This window comes from Ischnura elegans, chromosome 7 (genome assembly GCF_921293095.1).
Source record: "Ischnura elegans chromosome 7, ioIscEleg1.1, whole genome shotgun sequence".
NCBI lineage: Eukaryota > Metazoa > Arthropoda > Insecta > Odonata > Coenagrionidae > Ischnura > Ischnura elegans.
The window spans coordinates 31,927,550-31,946,620 of record NC_060252.1 but is presented as its reverse complement, the minus strand read 5'-3'; the positions used below and the strand labels follow the sequence as shown (position 1 = coordinate 31,946,620).

At 39.3% G+C, this 19,071-nt stretch overlaps 1 protein-coding gene across 6 annotated transcripts in view; it reads left to right on the top strand.

The window, feature by feature from the left end:
• Positions 1-19,071, top strand: part of LOC124162097 (CD151 antigen-like) — a 178,673-nt gene that overhangs the window by 144,253 nt on the left and 15,349 nt on the right. For all 6 annotated transcript variants that reach the window (XM_046538481.1, XM_046538485.1, XM_046538483.1 and 3 more), the window contains one exon: positions 9,537-9,633. The gene's annotated coding sequence lies outside the window, so the exon portion shown is untranslated. The remainder of the gene's footprint in view (positions 1-9,536; positions 9,634-19,071) is intronic.

Sequence of the window (19,071 nt, the reverse complement as noted above, 5' to 3'; positions counted from 1 at the left end):
TTCAAGAATGTCCGCGACGTGGTGATGAGTGCAACGCGATCCAATTTTATCCAATATTTTTCAGAATAATGTGCGTCTTTGCGAGGAATGGCATTGAAAAGTTATGAATTTGATAGATCACATCAATCACGTGTATAGATTTCGGTCAATACCCCTAATTATGCCTTATTTCCCCGTTAAACTCGGATCGATTCGTCCGTTAGCGACACCTACCGAGCGAGTTTTGTAAACCCATTTAAATTTAATTAATATAATTAATAGTAGCGGGCGTAATAGTAGTTCACTTTGAGAAGAAAGGACGGAGATTAGACGCCTTGGAAGAGCTGGAAATTTTAAGCCACATGGACTCGTACCTGGTTAACGACCACCTTTACCCTTCTCGCTCCCCCCTCCTCCTTTTTCTCACTTACTCATCCACCCCTCCACCCACCCCACTCACAGTGACGCCTAACTTAACTCCAAACCCAACCCTTACCTCCCCCTAACCAACGGCTCCCGGAAATTTCCCTACCCAACCTTCTACTATATATACCTTCAATTTACCTGCATTTTTCACCTTGATAATGTTACTCTGTAACGAAACCATGGTCGATCTCAATAATTTACTACGTGGAAATAGCTAAGTTGTTGATCCTTCTATTCCTCCCACTTAAATGCGCGGTGGGTGGCAACGGTGACAACACTTTTAGAGGCCGAATTGAGGATCCTCTTTTGTAATATCCTTGGCACGAGTCTGCCTCTGAAATGTGTTGTCATCCACCGCACATGTAAGTGGGTTTACAAAAGTAGCCACTCGCATCGTTGACGGACAAATCGATCGTAGTTTCACGGGAAAATAGGTTATGATTAGGGGTGTTAGCGGAAATTTGTTTACGTGTTGATGTGATCCATTAAATTCATAACTTTTCAATGCTATTCCCCGCAATGACAAACATCATACCACAAAATATTGGAAAAAGTGGATCATTGCATTTATCACCGCGCCGCGGACATTTTTGGAAACCCAGTAAACTACGTGCGAAGAAGCAAGAGAAATCGACCTTTTTGGGGATTGAATTGGGCCTCCTATATGCAGTACCCTTGTATCAAACGATGGCATCAAGAGAGCGATCCAAAGATTGCTTCCCTGGAAACACTCGTAGTGGAATCTGATGTAAAAATGCTGGTGCTATCACGCTGTACTCAATAGAACAGGAGTTGCGAGAATAGGATGAAATATGCTTGTACTATTTACACAGAATTCAGTGGCAGTGAACCAGCTCGTGTGAGGGAGGTCTGTAAACTTGTGCGCTTGTCAATAGATAAAGTAGGTCAAACTTGAGGAAATAAATTGGAAGCAAGTTTACTTTCAGATTAGAATTTTTCTCCGTGATCTTTATCGCGTTAGTAGACTTGAATTGATAGATGGTTCGCCTGTGTCCTAACTAGGGATGTGCGCGTAGTACTTTTTGATCTCGTGTCGAGTTGAAAACTACTCGCGAGTATCGAGTCGAGAATGGCAATAGGGTGGTTTCTTATTATTTTTTATTGCCTAAATCGAAAGATTATTACTCCTGGAGTACGTATTTCACGCTTTTACATTTTTATATGACAATATCTATTTTTCTCGATTTAATGAAAAGTCAAAAATTTCAAGCGCGCGAAAACGCGACGGATAAGTATGAATGCTGGGAAAAGCCCGTGTGACGTGTGGCTGCTGCTGTGTGAAGCCACCTTGGTCCGAGGCTATGAACGCCGCTACGATGCAGGCTGCTTGCTGCCGAGCATGGTGGCAGCGTAGAATACCCTGCTAGCAGGTAGCGCTTGGCTAGCCACTTTTCCACGTTAAACAGAACAGGAAAACCGAAATGGAATCGTTCATTTCAATGTTCATTAACAGAATCATTAATCTTTAATTATTTTTTTATATTTATTTTAGAGACTTTTCGCAATGCAAGTTCTCACATATTTATTTTTCCTTTCCAAAAGGTCGGGTAATCCTCCATAATTGCTAAAAAGTTCCTGAAAAAAACTTATATATTTTTAATGTGCGTCACATCCAAGTCACATGTACTTTACCTATCTAGTATGTCGGTCCAAAGCAGGTGCTTCACGCAGTGAATCTGCGCCAGTTAAGTCATCAACTACTGGCGACAAACTCGTTTCCTCAAGACAAACATTTTCCTCAAGTTAATCCGTAACTGCTATAGTTTGTAATATTCTCATCATAGCCCTCGTAGTATAGGTTTCTTATGCACCGAATGTGCCTTTAAGAGTGAGTTTAGTAATGTCTCTATTTCCGTTTCTATAAAAATATTGTAATTGTATTTTAGAAACTTTTTATACCGCAAATACTTTTTACGGTAACGGTACGGTAAAAAAATAAAACTTTATATTATGAGGGTTTCACACATTTTGCTTTAACTTGTGCAGATTTAACAGATACATTGGCGGTGTCCGTGCCGAACATCAATGTCATTTTCACATAAAAATGTATACTTACAACGAGTTAATTATTCCATGAAATATTATTGGGTATGGATAACATTTGTTGAATCTCCTTTCGTCATTGGTTTTCAGCCATGATTGCCCCTTAAAAGAAGCTATTTCCATGTAAATGGCGCTGAAGTCTCCTAAGCAAGCTGGAAAAGGCTTTTGCCAAAAATATGATCATTGTTCAATCTCATGCTTTGGATCTTGATTCCTTCTATCGATAACTAACGATATAAATTGACGATGATAGGTGAATAGGGTGGTTTCCTATTATTTTTTATTACCTACATCGAAAGATTATTACTCTTGAAGTACGTATTTCACGCTTTTAGATTTTTAAATGACAATATCTATTTTTCGCGATTAAATAAAAAGAGAAAATTTTCAAGCGCGCGAGAACGCGACGGCTAAGTATGAATGACGGGAAAAGCCCTTGTGGGTCCCGCTGCAGCAGAGTGCGGTGACTTTGGGGCGAGAATGTGTGCGCTGCTGAGATGCAGGCTGCTAAAAGGTAGCAGAGACCCTGCTAGCTGGTAGCGCTTGGCTTAAATAAGGTTTATTAATACCTTATCAAGCGGAGGAAACTTTCCGACCTTAGCCAGTTTTAATAAGTGATTATTAAGACATGTTTCCCTGAGCTATGTGCCTTATGCATGCATTGGTAATCTAAGACTATGTAAAACTCTAATCTACTCGTATAGAAACTAGGTCCCTGTGACGTCACGTGGAGTGGCATCGCATGGGCGCCGGTCTGGCCTTTCTCTGATGAGGATAAAAATTGACCATTGCTATTCGTCTAAACCGGCATTTCTAAAGCCAAATAATTTGTATATTATGAATACACTAATGGTGGATAACAAATCGCAATTAATGCCTTTCGTTTTCTTTTGATGAAGGAAACTACCCCATTGTTGATGGGCTGTTTAGGAAAATGAAGGAAATGGCTCGATCCAGCACTAAATTGGCGCACATCCAGAGGAATTGATTCATAACAACTGCGAATGAGGAGGTAGTGTTGAAAGTGCAATCTACAGGGCTTCTGGCTCACGCTATCACAATGGAGCCACAGACAATGAGAAAGCTCGCTTCGCGGTTGCATTGCAACGCCTGGTTGTTTACGTGTTTTGAAATCTCTGAATTTCTTTTATTTGCACGATTTTTGACTGTGGGTGGTACAAGCGAAAAGAGCCGTCGCTTGGGCATCCTTATTTTTAGAAGTGTTTACTCCTCCAATCCCATGATTTTTTGCGTGACACCCACTACTCTCTAATTTTAATCCTTATGTCATAGCCATGCATAGCTAAAAAAATATAATTTAAGAAATTAAATTTCAATTATCATTTATTTCTCTTATCGATCGAAGATCAAGGTAATTTACTCCGATCGCAGAGTAGGTTTATGAGCTAAATAGGTGGATATGAAATAATGTCGCGGACTTAATATGAGGGTACGTGGAAATCAAAGGTCTCGTGGTTTAAATTGACGACATTGCATTTTTGTGGCCATTTTATGTATTCTTATATCCTAAGAACAATCACTTGGGACTTTAAACTTACCTAGCGTTTATTAATTTTCTCCAATCGATATGTTTTTATGTATTTGGGAATATCTCAAAATGCCTAATTTTCGTCGGAATAACTCTTTTAGTGGCTTTTATGAAAATTCAATTCTCTTGTATTCTGTAATTTTTAGTACAGACCTTTTTCAAAATGGAAACGTACTGTAAAGGGCTTTATCACGAGGAAACATGTTTTTGGTCGAAGATAATAATTTTTGCTAATTTGGAGCATAAAATATTCGGAGCAAATTTTTTTTTCATGGTATCGAGTTAACTTTTGTGTTACGATTTAAATTCAAGTGTTGAAATGTGGAACTACAAATTTATAAACAGAAAATTTTAATTGTAGCTCTCCTTGCAAATTTTTTGCAAGCAGGTTGCAATACTCCCGTGCGAAGCGCTACGTGTGAACTCGCGTTCGAAGTCGTGCGGAACAGCTGGATGCAGCGGAGGATGGGAAGATGTAACACTACGGGCTGCTTGCGCCAGGCTCAACTATCAATGCAGTACCTGCATGTAAAAAATGGAACTGTACGAATTTCGTTACCAACGACATGTATGCAATTTTATTTCAATTATCATTTATTTCTCTACAAATCTTTAAAGTAATATTTCGATTACACGTACGTGACTCACAAATATCTTTAAAATTGTATAACTTTCCTGATATTTGCTGCATGCAGCCATCCACTCCATTCTCCTTGCGGCTGTTTTTCCGTGTCTACTTATTTATTTCCATTACTCTTTTACCTCATCTCTTTATTCTCTATTAACTCATCTCTTGATTTTAAACTACTTATTCCCATGTCTTCCTTAGTCTTTCAACGATTGCCTTCTTTGAATCGTAATATCTAATGGTGTGATCGATAAAGTTTTCCTGTCTTCTTTTGAGGGTTTCGGATGATTTATCTGTTGATCTCACTCTTCTGACGACAAAAATGTGTGAATAATACTTTTTTAAATGTTTTCTATCAATTCATTCCTAAATCGCTTGCAATCCTAGGCCTGATGTACTGTATTACTCCATTTTCTTCTTATGCATTGCATGGTTAAATTTTAGCGCGAGTAATCTAACGGGAAAGTCCACATGAATTCCCTTGGCTTATTTAGAGGCATTGGATTTCTCATTATCAATTGGCTGCATACTTTGTAACCAAGGGAATACCGTCACTATCATTAGTTGCAATTATCTTTGTGACCTATTTTATGTGCTGATGCACTTCGCTCAAACATCTGGACTGTCTGCTGTAGTCCTTGGGAAAAAAAAACAAGGATAGTATGAACTGCAAAATTGCTTTGCCGCATGTCATGTGAATGTAATTTTCTTTTGCGCAATACTCAGAAGCATTTTCTACGCGCTAGGCAATGGCGTTGGAATCTGAGAACGAAAAAAATTAATTAAATGCGTCCCGCCTTCCGCGATTGTATGCAGTTGACGACCTCTGTCGTGCATCATCCTAGGCAAGCACCACGAGACAATGTGGTGCGACTCTTGGCGTTTCGCAACTGTTCGGATGGGCGCGTCAAGGCTGTGGAAAGAAGTGGTGTGCATGTATGAAAACGATGGTGTCTCGCGGAATGGAACTTAGACTATCAACCTGAGTACGGAGGGCTTTACGTGGCTGCGCTGTGGCTGGAAACTGAGGCTAGCGTTTTAACCTCTTACTCTGCTATAAATCCACAGTTAGTGGGGAAAAGGGAAATTCTTTAGAGAATTATGGGATTTAATTAGAATATTTGCTAATTCAGATTCATATCGCTCGCCGTGAATACTATGCTATGAGTGCTATGGAAATAAAATTTTTATTCGCAATAAGCGAGCTGAACGACAAATAAACAAACTTAGTGAATTTACAACAATAACTAGTATTTGTTTGGGCACAAAATATTCTATAGTTACCAAGATTAATTAAAAGGAAGAACATAACGACCCCATAATGTATTGAAATTTTCAAATACGATTGATGACAAAGTTAAAATAAGTTTTAGAAGAACATTTCAGATATTAAACACAAAAAACGTGGTGCGCTTGAAAAATTTTAAAATTAATACTTGTTTGTCATGCTGCTCAATATATATCAGGCTTGTCTCTGAGGGAAATCGAATATAATGGTACACGAACAAACAAACGGCAAGTAAACAAACTCGAGTTAATGCAAAACAATAAAATGATGGTCGCACGGTATCTGATGAAGCCAGTGGGGAACCTTCAAACATTGTCAACTACATTGTATTTGAAATGGTTTAATGCGACAAATCTGATACGATAATATTGGCGGTATAGTGTGCTTGAAGTGCTCAAACTAGTGCATTGGGTTCTATTATTTTAAAATGGTTTCTTATTAGTTGATAACTTAAATACTTTGAATGTTTTTTAATGTCGTATTAGCGCATACCCCAGGAAAAAGGTTTTCACCGAGATGAATAATAGATTAGTGAAGTATCGTTTGAGTTAGGTTTTATCTTTGAGAGTGTGAAGAGGCGTGCCTACCCGGCAGGATATACAACGGCAGAAGTTGTATGACGTGATGTAACAAACGTTATTGAGAAAACGACGCAAAGGACCCGTCGGATACAACCAGAAGTAGCGCTAGGGCCTATGGGAGCATAAGGTGCACCTACCTATGAACTTTGGTAGCAATCAGTGCAGCCGTATGGAAATTCATAGCAGACAGACAAACAGACATTCTCTTTTATAAATATAGAAGGAGACAAATTCAAGTATTTCCATCGGTCTAATTTTTTTCTGTTTCATTAATTGATATTTTTACTCATCTACTTCCTTCTTCTTTCCCAGGCACTCGTGATCCATCATCCGTATTTCTGGAAATTCTCTCCATCGTTTGTGGTCACGCGTGACTTCCGGGATCCACAGCGTCACGTTCCCCCCTCCACTTCTCCCGTCGAACATCTGTGTCGTGATCATGATTCCATAGCCCCGCCCACCCACCGATTCATCGGGAGGCATCGTTTCCTGTTCATATCAATCATATTCGCTTCAACCTATTCGTCTTCGAAGCTGTCCGTCATTATATTCCAGACCCTTGGTGCTTCTCCTATCCAGTATTCCGTGGACACTGCTCAGCACGCGTCATTGAGCACAGCTGGCAGTCATTTTCTTTGGGTCTCCATTCGATCTGATCATGTTTTCCGGAATGTCATGGCGTTTTTTTATGTCTTATGGCGATAGTTTCGCCGGCGATCTCGCCAGCATCTACTGGTCTGATCTCGTTACTTTATTGAAATGCAGAAAAATGAGTTGTGCGTTACGTGGATTCAGCGAAGAACTGCAATATAGAATTTTTAATTAATTTCAATTACAAATTACTCTTAAGGAAAACTGAACAGTTTGATTACAATTACTTTCAATTTTGGTCCTTTACATGAAGGATTCGCTCTCAATATTTTCCTTATTTTAAACAGGGATTGCTAGCCTTCAAATCAGCATTTTAATTATTATTTACTGCCGTTACATAATTTAATAATTAAAATGTGTGATTTAGGTACTTTAGGCATAAAAAAATATGTTCGAACAAATTTAAAACTCAGAATGAGGTAAATGTAGCTGGAATTGATTTTCAATCATCATGCGTGGAATTCAAATTTTCACGTTTGCTTAAAAAAATATATCGATTACAGGCACGACCTTTTGGATTAGATTAAAAGAAAAAAATATTTTCTTAAAAATGTATCGATTACTAGTAAAAATTACCAAAGATGTAGTCGTTAACATGAATTAGATTAATTTGTACTCCGTCGCATCACATCACTGAAAAACTATGTATAGCAAACGGCTGCCTCGCAGGATGGTTCACTCATTTATCCGTAGTCACGTTTAATTTCTATGCGACTATGAATTGGTGGATCTGTTCATTAAAACTATGATAGTATTTCTCTTAACTTTATGCCACTTACGCCTGAATCGAGGATCACATTTTTCGTCTCTCAGATTGATAGGTTTTACTGGGACCAAGATAATGATCCCTCGACTTATTATTTTCTCAATCACACGGGGCTATCCCACCGTTATTTTTTCCATCGCTTATCCCGCCTTTTCCTTTATTTACAACTGTCATTCGATTAAAAGTCAAGCGAGGCGTTACAATTGTTACTAGCGGCCGTGCGTTCTGATTGGCTGAAAGATGGCGCTATCGATGGTGTCAGCGACGGGAATAAGGTGGCCGGCGGAATAGCGGGGGACTCAAACTGGCCAGATCCGAATCCTATTCATAGCCAGGCAGCATTTCCGCGTAAAAGATGTAGTAGCTCTCTCTCTCCTTCTCTCTCTAAGGGTAAGGGAAAAAGGAGAAAGACACGTGGATTGTTTCTCTTAAATATACCCTCGAAAACTTAACACAAAAAAATATTAATCATAGCTTCCTCCGTCACAACAAAAAAATACTTTCATGAATAGAATACAGGCAGGTATACTTAAATACAGACGGGATAGTTATAGAATATAGACGGTGATATCTAAATATAGAACAAAATTAAAAGAAATACAGTTTTCCACAACTATTAATAAAAAATAGGTTTGTTACTCTTGGATACTGGACTTGGTTTTTGTACCAAACGCACTTTGCACCGTTACAAAGGGATGGGATTTCCATCCCTGGAGCCTTCGCGGATAATAATTACGTGAATTATTTCAACTGCCTCTACTTTTTTTTAAGCGGACTATTTATTACCTGGCATTTTATATGAGAAACTTCGTTCCAGGAGGCATGACATATTTTGTTCTTCGTCTGCCAGATTTTGCGTTAGTAAAATATATTTTCCAGAAACGTTGTTTTGATTACTTGTTTTTAGATTATTTAAATTATAAAATATAAATGCTTGAAGATATTCCTAAATGTTAATGCTCGTTCTTATGTTGCAGTGTTTACAAAATAAATGTGTTATAAATTTCTTATGCAGAAAAATTAATTCGAGGTTCATCATGAAATAAAATATATGAGTTAAATGAAACTATCTATTCCAATTTCAAGGAGCTAGATACCTGTTAGCGAATTCTGTGACTGGAGGCAAAGTGTTGGATGAGATAAGGCGCTACAGTCGACACAATTAGGAAAAATTAGTGTGTTTAATGACAAGTTCATTTCTTAAGGCCTGTTTACACGATACATTAACACGTACGAGGTAATGTACGTTTGCGTGAATGATTTTTGTGGACCGGAACGGAACATGTACTAATGCATGAACCAAATTAGAACAGGTTCTATTTTTTGTGCATGTATTCGCACAAGTTGGGTAGTTACACGGTGCATTTTGGCGTTCATTCTCGCGTTCATACATTTAGACATTAACCCGTACGTGTTAATGTACCGTGTAAACAGGCCTTTAATCTTCGTGGTTTTTAGCCTTACTTCGCTTTTTTAACATTGTGAATTTTCATGCGTGAAATTTGTGTTCAAAAACATTATTTGAATATTCAGTTGAATATATGCTTTGAATTGGATAGTTGCTGTGAAACGCCCTTAGTGACGGTTTATAATTGTTATTTTAGGTTGGCAACGCTTCCCTTGAAATGAGGTGCAGGATGATCAACATGGCTGCCTTGCGCTGCACGTGAGGACTTCATATCCCTTTCACTTCAGCATCAGGTAAGCCTCCCGAGGATTTGTCTTCCCACTGCATTTAACTTTACATACGAGTATATTCGCTATATACGAGTGCACCGATGTACGATACTCGTATATCATTACACATTCTCTTTGTGGAGCTTACCCCTTCGCTGATAAGTCCATGACATCACTGACTTTCCGAGCGGTTCACCGCTTTTTTGCTATTTCTCGGCCTCGTGAATCTATCTCACGTGATTTATTTTGTCATTAACACTTCAGTGAGTGATTCTTTCCGTTAATCATCGGGTCTCTATGAACGACTTAATGAACCAGAAACTCAGTGATGTCACTAACTCATGGAAAATGAGCGACATTTTTTATTTGGATTTTTGTCGCTAACCCATCAGTGATACCAAAATCTTCCGTTCTAATCATGCAAAGCCATACGAGGTCGACAGCTGCTTTATCGAAGAGTTACTGCTGAGCATTGGTAAAGGGTGACAGGTTTCAGTTATAATAACGATTTTTTTCATTTTTAAGTTATGAGAAAACGGCTTAACAAGGAAGACTTATTTTCGTCATAAATCATTGTTCTCACATGTACCGAATATTCTTACCCATTGAAGTGCTATTTCAGGTCTGTGCCTCATTCTGTTTTATCTCGAGACATCGAGTCGCCAGATTTGAACACAGGTGGTGCCCCAGTCGTATTCCTACTTTCCCCGTAAAGTGGCGTGTGTCAAACATTTTGGAACCCTCGCATTCTTTCTTGTAAAATTTATCTTTTTGAGGACGATACGCGCGGTCGTTTGAGTCGAAGCTTATTGTCCGTGCTACAATTTATATCCGTATCTTGTCATTTGTGACTGAATGAATCAAAACTACTGTTTGAGTCTATCTTTTTTTTCGGAGTTCCTCTGCTACAAGTGTTGTTTTGAAAAGGGTTTCCTCCCCTCGTCCAAGATTGTGTGCGTCCTCGGCCGTTATGGCCGAGTCTCGTGCCAGCTGAGCCACTGCGGAGCGTAATTTGACTCCCTCGGAAGATCATAATGAATGCGTCCCGTCTGTGGTGCCGTTCCGAGACAGGGAGCGATCAAAGATCTCTTTTGGCCTCAGTTCTACAAACATTGGTATCCAAGCGGGGCAGGAACGCGTCTCGGGAGTCCTCTAAATGTGTAGGCATTTATGTATACTTCTGACGGCCGTAGCCTGGAAAAAGTTTCGGGGGGATTCATTTGAAGAAGGGGTGCTTTTCGGGTAGGTTCAGTGTAACCTTTTCTGTCAGACATTTTTTCTCCCCCTTGGTAGGATAGAAGAATGATGAGGATCAAATGGATCGACCGAGTTAGTAATGAGGAAGAATTAAGATGAGTAGGAGAGAAGAGAAGCCTCATGAAATTCTTAATAATAAGGCAGAATAACCTTACAGGCCACATTTTGAGACGTGATGGTCTGATGAAGACAATCGCCGTGGGACTAGTGAATGACAAGAACGGAAAAGGAAGACCTCGAGCAAAATATATGGAACAGTAGGGTGGTCCTTATTTTTAGATTTTTCGAATTTCGTTTGGGACACCCCCTCATTTTATGCCAACTGGTGTAAAAACATATCCTGTAAAATATTATTGCAATTGAATAAAGGGAAGACGTGCCGCATCGCACTCAAAGTTGAGGAATTTTGGCATTTTTGGTTGTTTTTGGGATATGAATGGCGATAAGAAGGCGCTGGTATTTTTCAACTGATTTTCTATGGTAACCAGCGATACATTGGACATTTTACGTGCTGCGCCTAAAATATTTTCCAATGTTGACCAGTGGTTCCCGAGATAAGGCCCCAAGAGTGAGCGCGTGCCACGCCAGGCATAATTCTTTCATGCAGTAAATTTTGTGGTACGTTCATAATTTCGGACGAGTATATTAATAAAGGAGTATGAATTCCTTAAAAGCAATGTTTATATTAATGGAAATTATGACTGGTAGGGTGGTGATACGCTTAGGAGGACGCAGAACTCCCTCTCGACCGATCGCCTTTTGTTTTTCTTCGCGAAGAATTACTCGTTTTAAATTTAACGTTAACCTCTTGAAATTTTCAGGACACATACATTAGACCTTTTTAAATTTGTGCTTGTTTTTCAAATTAAAAAAAATGCGTCAGAAAAAATACTGAGGTAAAATTGTCAAATTAACATTAAGTCAAATGTTGAAAGTTAAACAGTGAAAAATAGCTATTTTTACATCCGTATTGCAGAAGATTTTAGGGAAGGTTTGAACCCGTGAAAACACCCGCCCGTTAGCTGCACCGTTAACCATTTTTACCGCAACGAACGTGTCACTTATTTCATTGTGTCGTTTCAAGACCGCTACTTATAGTAGAAATTGGCGTTTTTCTCATAAAATAACATTTTGGGTTTCAGATATTTCCCGATTTACGGCCATTTCTTTTTGAAAATGCCTCGACAATCGCGCGCATATTGCGGAAACGTGTTCCTATCACAACAGTAATCTTTATTCTTTTAGTATCTATATATGCTTTAATAATATATAGATACTAAAGGAAGAAAGAATACTGTTTTAAATAATAAAGAATACTATTTCTTTATATCTATTAAAGGATCGTGCCTAAAAAGTGCTTTTAATTCTCAGAGCAAATCTACGTCAGTCGGCAAAGCAACGTTCTAGGCTAGATTTTGGCATTTACATGATTCAATACAGTTGTATATCATTTCCAATTTACGAAAACTTCGACCCACGACCAAGATGTCGTAATGTATTCTATTCGTAAGTGGGGGAGTATCTTTTCACTCACAAGGACATTTCCGCGCCGAAGGCACGTTTGCCATTGTCGTATCTTTGAGTCTAAGGAATTGCCCCGACCAGTCAGTTTACAAATATGTACTATGAAATGCTTTGACGCATATGTTTGCGTTGGTGGTGTACTGTTGCTTATGTGATGAAGGAAACATAGATCTAAGAATATGACGTTGATAATAAACTTTTGAATACAATTTTCGGACATCATAATGTTGCAGATTTATATTATTATAAAGAAGTATTATCACACATTGACATTTGACTATTTTTTTTTTTTTAAAGTTTCACTATCTTTTTCTCTATGTTTTAAATACCACATTATGGTTTTTTTATTTTTTTTAATGAATTCGCAATTGCAAAATTCAAGATATTTCCAGTACCTTAATTATTTTCTCCTCGATACCTATTAATTCAATTCCGCGAATTTCCGTTCGGATATCAGCCCAGCCCTCATCCCTGTCTGCTGCATCGTACGAATGGGCAGTAATATTTCAGGATGACGTCGGATCTCGATTAAATGGACGTGTTCAAAAATAGACATCCTAAAAATAGCGGCTGTGGCTGCGAAAAATGAATGAGCGACCATGTGCGACTGGAAATCAGAGGAGCGACGTGTAGCGTATATAAGGAGAAGAACTGGAGGTCCTGAGAGTGAAGGAGGGAGTGACGCGTTCGCGTCGGAAACTTTTCGGCGACGCTAATCAACGCCATCGGTCATCCGCAAGCGTCGTCGTCATTTTTTATCCTTGACAAATTGAAGTTTCAGCTTCGTTCAAATGGTGTGGTTCACTCTGAACCAAAGTCGCAATTTATTGCAATAAATCGATACATGGTAGGGAAAGATAAGTTACGACGAAAAAAAGTAAAATAAGAAGTTAAAGAAATGGTTATGACCATCCAATCTAGTGCAAATCTAATGGGGACTATTTTAAAGGCGACAACATAAATCTAGACAAATAAATAAATATTTAAAAACAAAACTAAAATTCCCGTTAGTTTCTGAACACACGTCGTGTATGGTAGAAAAGATATCTTACAATATGTGTGTACCGAGACATATGGCGAGAATTTCATTTTTCAACCTAAGGAAAACTTTGTTGGTAAACATAAAAGAGCTGGATGAGATGCTAAAGTACGTATTAATCTGAAATGACGCTGCTTGTAAGTGAAGAAAATTTATAGCAAGGTATCGCTGGAACATTCGGAGAGAAATATCACTCTTATGTATTTTCAACGTAATTGAAATTTAATCTAATTTCATAGCAAAGTTATTTATTTTTTATGCTACATGGATATTTACAAATTTATGTCGGAGTAATTTTGTGGATGCACAGCTTGTACTTTGGAATAGTAAGTAATATATACCTGTCCAGATTGTGTCTTTGTGCAGTTGTCCGTGAGCTTGTAGGAGCGATAGGAGAAACTTAATATGCGGGAACTCTTTTCTATCAGGATGGCTTCGTGGTCTGGCATTCGCGCGAGGGAAACTTGCAAAACCCAACGCAAGCCGCCATGTATGTTTGTACTAGTGGTTGAATGATGGTGTGTCCATTGGGATATCCTCATCCATCCATCCTGTCCGTTTTCTCAGAATTTCATACACTTGATCACGCCTCAGGTCTTTTCGCACGGAGGTATTGGATTGACATGTGCGCTTGAATCCCGCTTCATTTAAACTGAGTCCACTGAGTCGTCATCAAATTACCCAAAGCATTGTTGGTCGTTGCCTTGGCCGTGATCATGCTGATGGCTATTGTTGCCGAGCAAATTGGCGATGCACGAGTTGCCCTGTTACAATGGCAACAGAGTAATAATTAGCCTGAAGTTCTACGGAATCAATTTTTTTGAAGCAATTCTTCAATTAAATTTTGAACTTATGCCAAGAATTTCCCTTTCGTATATTCTGTTATTAATCTAACCTGGGAAATCTGTAATAAAATCTATATGACGAATTCCCGTATTAACTCCTCCATATATTTATAGGCGGTAACTATAATGTCACTTATTATTGCCATCTGTTCCTATGACGACATCATCCAAGCAAGCTACAAATAAAGGTCTGTGTAGCGTTCATTAGTTGGGAGTCACATCTTGAGGTTACCCCTAACGGTAACGATTTATGTATGTTTCTTTCGTGTCCAAAAAAAGAACTATTTGGGCAGCTGTCTTTCAAGGAGTCATCCTAGTCGTGGGACAGACGTCAGTAGGCAGACGTGTTTGACGTACGGAGCCGTCTTGGAAGACGTGGCATGGTGAGGCACGCATGAATGCTGCGACCAAATCAAGACAGAGAAACTGAGATGTTTACGGAGGGGGACAATGGTGGACCCTTGAAGGGTGTGTGAGACATTCGGGGTTGAATGGGGTCGTTGCTTCGGTGAAAACCAATCTTGGGGGTTTAAGTGGAGCGTATCCATTCTCCCACCCATGATGATGATAAATTGAAAAAAGATTTGAAAGGATCTGATCGAGTGGCAACGTTGCTACAGCTTCGGAAGTCATCGTAAGAAAATCCTTGTGACGGAAGGAAATCTTTGAAGACGAAGAATAATAGGAGATAAACTAAAGGGACACATTCGCAAATAATATCATTCCCAACCTATATAACTACACGCGTAACAGTGGCGTAGCGATTGGGGGGGGTCGAGGGGTCCGGAATTTTCATTTCACTGATATAGTCAGAAGAGTATCTATAGCACTGATTACTCCGTGAAAAAGCTGTTATCACATTCTACGAAATCAGTGTATATTTATTTCCGTCACACTAAAATACATACCGCCTATTCCTACGAGTCAAATCAATAGTAATTATGATAAAGAGTTCATTATTATCCAACCTGTATGGCCATTCGTCTGAATCTAATGATGATTCATCGCCTTTCATGGGTAGCATCAACGCAGTCAAGACGAATTCAAATCGTTATTATTGAACGATTAGGATTTGGAGGATTTGAATGTTCCATCTTTCATTTCGAACGATTTGGATTCGGCGGATTTGAATCTTCCATCAAATCGTTCATTTTGAACGATTCGAGTGAAGAACGTAGATTGAATTCATTCGGTTCATGCCCTTGACTCGTTCATTTTGAACGATTCATTCATGAACGACGCAGCTCTATATTAGTAATCCCTTCCAAAGATTTCCGTCGTCAGCTCTCGGAAGACGCCACTCTCTCAATGACGGCTCAACGGAAGCGTGAATGCGTGTTAACTGAAAGCACTCACCATCATTGAACCTTGCTTCATGATGTAAACGGGGCATCATTTCTATTAATTCTCGCCGGTTCACTGGCTAGCTTAGGCAATCCACGAGAATATAAATAGCACTGTGCGTTTTTCATCGCTGGAGTCTCCTTCTGAAGATGCCGCCGTGGCGCTAGTCACGATCTTCGGTCTTGTGAACAGTTGATGCATTGTAATTGGTGCACATTTTGTTATTCTTCATCATCACCTTGTGGTGTTCTGCCCGTCGGCAGGTCCCCCGCGCCAATGCTGTCTCCATTCCCTCCAGTCTCCGGCCATCTCCTTGAAGTCTCCATATCTTCCAATTTTTACGTTGTCAATAAACTTCAGCTTTCTCCTTCCCCTTCTTCTGATCCCTTCCATCGATCCCTCCAAAGCTACTCTCAAAATTCCATTCCCTCTCATCAAATGTCCCAGCCAGTTACCCATCCTTTGATTTATTTTGTCCATCAACGTTCTTTTCTCATCTATCCTATTTAACACTTGCTCATTCCTAACTCGATCCGTCCACCGAATTCCCTCCATCTTCCTCCAAACCCACATTTTCAAACGCCCCAATCTCGCCCCTGTCTCTCTTCCCCATCGTCCAAGTCTCACATCCATACATAAGCACACTCCACACATAGCATTTCACCAATCTCTTCCTCAATTTTAATTCCTGTGCCTTGTTACACAAGGCTCTTTTCTTCTTCTTGAAAACTTCGTTCGCCATTCCTATCCTTCTTTTTATTTCTCCTATACTTTTCCAGTCTTCAGTTATCGAAGTTCCCAAGTAGCTGTAGGTTCTCACATTCTGTATTTCACCATCTTTTGTCTTCGCCCTCATACCGTCTGCATTTCTCACATTTATTATTATTTTTTATGTTTATTTTGTTATTGTGGGTAATATTTTATGACCGCATTATGTCCATGTGGGGTCAGTCTTGCATGCTGCGTGCTGGTGACTCATCACCCCCTGCCAAGCACCCTAGCGTTGGCACGTAGGGTATCATGAGGATGTAATCATAGTATCGTAGCCATCAGTGCGGAGATAACCATATGTCCTTCGCTGGAGATAGTTCCTTAACAATCATATGGGACCGTTATCCTTGGTAATCAAGTCAACTTGATTTTGACACTTCCATGACCGCCCCAAGAAGGGATATCGCCGCCTGTTGGGGTATAATCGAAGCTTTGCATTCACTTCGAACGGATACGTGGGAACGTAATGTCGTAAGCTTTGTTAATGGCGTTCGAACGCCGCGCCGTCCGCCTATTCTGTTTGAGGTCAAGCGGTGAGTCCATTATAATCCGTGTTATTACGGCGTTCCTTATTTGTCGCAGATAGCTCGTATGCTTTCGCGCACTGCCGAGAGGTCGATAAGGACGTTCCACCGATAAACGAAGTGAACTGTCAGAATACACTCCCCTAACTGTACATTTTCAACCTCAGAAATATCAAACCACTAACAGGCCACCCAGGGTTGCTCGGGAAGGATAGTACCCAGAGAAGTGGGAAACTTTGAACTTGGATTTAATATTCATAATATAATAGGATTTTTATGTTTTCTCTTTAAGCGTGTGAAGAGGTGTGCCTACCCGGCATGATACCCAACCGTAGAAATTTTATGATGTGGCGTAACAAAGAGTAATGAGAAAACGACGCAAAGGACGCAACCGAAAGTAGCACTACGGGGTTTGTGAGCGTGAGATGCACTTATTTACTAACTTAAGTCGCAATCCGTGCAGCCGTATGGAAACGCATAGCGGACAGACAAACGAACATCCTCTTTTATATATCGATGGCTAAGTTCTTACAACACGCATCTCAAATTCGGCCGGTTTGAGAAGGTATCTTAAAATGAGTGTAATAGCATTTTTTTTAAATAATACGAGTAAAAAAACTCTTTTTTGCAAATGAAAGCTTCTTTTTCAGTTTTACGGACTTATGGTTTTTAATTTGATTGTAAAAAAGTAATGGTTTTTTTGCTCCCCTGAAAAGTTACTTTTTTTTAGATACGTGTTGTTAGAACATTGCCATAGATAAATAGATAGATATCTCGTGGAATTAGCATTTGAAAATGGGAAAATTTCTGTAGGTTCCTGTACATAGCGAGGCTTGCCGGTGCGTGTAACGATGGAAATAAAACTCCGGCGCGTTGCATTGCGATTTTTTAAACTTGTTATACTCTGATTTCTCTCATACACTCAGTGATTCTACCCGAAGGTTGCTTTGAATGGGTGAAAGATCTCCTCCGAAATAGCCGGAGACGTAATAATATCACGCATTAAGTGGAGGGGAGCCAAATTCCTTTCCCTGGGCCACCTCGCAAAATATTTGAGAAAATTTGTATAGGTGTGTCGAAGGCTATACCCTGGATTTGATCTCAAGACACTTCCATTAAAAGCCACGCTCTTCACCCAGTGGGCTACCACGCTCCCCTTGAAACTACATCAATTATTTTACCGCGTTTATTTAACCCGTGGAGTGCTGGGGAAAGCTATCGCGCCTCTCCTATCTCTCGCGAAAAGGGTTAGGAGCGCGATCGCGCTCTTCCTGCAGTGTTAATTTGAAATACGTATATAAAAATTAATACATATTACCAAAAATTCGTCAAATAATACATTAAAAAGGTGAAACCACTTACAACAAAGATTACCTAAAGTTTTTGAATGCATACCTTTAGTTGTTTTTGAGACCTAATTTTTTTCCTAGCCTACTGCAAAATCAGCAAAAATGCCTCGGCACTTTTAGCGCAGTACCTATAAAATCGGTTGGGACTCAAATAATTAACTCGCTTTCTTGTTTGTTTGTCCTTCCTGGAAAAATCTTTCATGTTTAATTTTGACCACTTTCTTATTAGCTAGAGCGCTGAAATTGTCAGGATAGCTGAGAAGTGGGTGACAATGCAATTTTATTTCACTCTTTTTATGAAAGGAACAGTGTCTCGAGTGATATTCAGAAACAAACATTATAAGTTACAAAAATGACCTTCACAATCCATTGGAGGCGCTGCAATCATTAAAGGTTTATTGAAATCTCGTCAGAACACTGGCACATCAGTGTCCACCAATGCCCAGTTAGTATAGTGGTCGAATCCTAGATGGTGGTGTCCAGATCGAGGCCCTAAAAATGGCGCTACGGTAAACTCATGAAGACGTGAAAAGCACTAGTTTGAGAAAATAGGCATTGGAGTTTTTAAATTCTGTATTCCGGTTGTAAAAACTTGATTCACGTTTAGATGGTATTTTAACATGTTGTAAAATATAATTTACTAGAAATTTTCCACAAACGCTTTTATTAACACGATCTGTTTAATGCACACCTGACTGTAATTCGAACTGCAATGCACCCAGTCGTGAGAATGAAAGAGTTAGTGAAAAAATTTATCTTTAGTTTTAATTTACAGCTGTGCACCGTTTATTTGCAGATTTTACATCAAT